The sequence below is a fragment of the Gekko japonicus genome, unplaced genomic scaffold (assembly GCF_001447785.1).
Source record: "Gekko japonicus isolate JY-2015 unplaced genomic scaffold, Gekko_japonicus_V1.1 scaffold7443, whole genome shotgun sequence".
NCBI lineage: Eukaryota > Metazoa > Chordata > Lepidosauria > Squamata > Gekkonidae > Gekko > Gekko japonicus.
In genome coordinates, this window is record NW_015167762.1 from 1 (window position 1) to 1,095 (window position 1,095).

Genomic DNA, 1,095 nt, shown 5'->3' on the forward strand with positions numbered 1-1,095 from the left:
TCCCCTCTCCATCAGTCGCCATGAAAAAATACGAAGCACAAATTGGCCATGGCGCCATTTTGACTTCAGGCCCGTGCTTCCCATCTGACAGCTGCCAGTGGAGAGCACCTGCCACCGCCGATAAATAGCGTCAACGCTCGTGAATGGCTGATGCGCTCTCGCTAAAGTGTGCAAAATAGACACGGAGAATTAGCGAGGAATTACGGAGAACGTCACCTTTTCAAGATAATTCTCACTGCTGGCAGAACGGCAGCACGAGATTTTTTTTGGGGGGGTGGGAGAGGAAAATGTAAGAAAGCCAGGATACGTTTAGCAACGGGAAGCCTGCAATCACTGAGAAAGCTTTTTAGAAACCGGAATGTGGTCAAGTAGAGTTCTTCGGCAGGGCGTTTTGCATAAAGGGAACAGGGTTCTAATTGCCCAGCGAAATCCGAGTCGGTTTTCTTCCATTTCCCATTAATACTGCAATGCCCTGAGCTGCATGGAAAAGAAGCAGGGAAGATTTTGGAAGCTAAGCAGGGTTGGCCCTGGCCAATACTCCCTCTAAGCTGTGGAGTCCTGTGAGCAAAAATTCTACTTTGTGAGCTACTGGCATGAAAGTTGTGTGAGCGAGCAATTTGGCTCCTGCATAAATAAGCTTGCTCTGGAGCCCTCCTTCCTGAGCTAAGACAAAATGTGTGAGCTGGAGGCTAAAAACTGTGAGCTAGCTCACACTAACTCAGCTTAGGGGGAACACTGGCCCTGGCTCGTATTTGTGTTGTACATATTAGATTCCATGTCAAAAATGAAGTCAAATGAGGAGGAAGATCTATGTTTTATTTCAATTAACAGGAAAACAGTTGGACCAAATAGTCCATCCAAAATTGACTACTTTCTTCTCAGCATATTCAGGAGATATGCTTCAATTAACAGGAAAACAATTGGACCAAATAACTCATCAAAAATTGACAACTTTCTTCTTTTTCTTCTTCATCTTCTTCTTCTTCTTGAACATATTCTGAGCATATTCAGGAAATACATGATATTTTATACATGGACTGACATCATCAAGAAAACAATATTCAAGAAGCATAATTGGTTACAAAAGACAGTGGT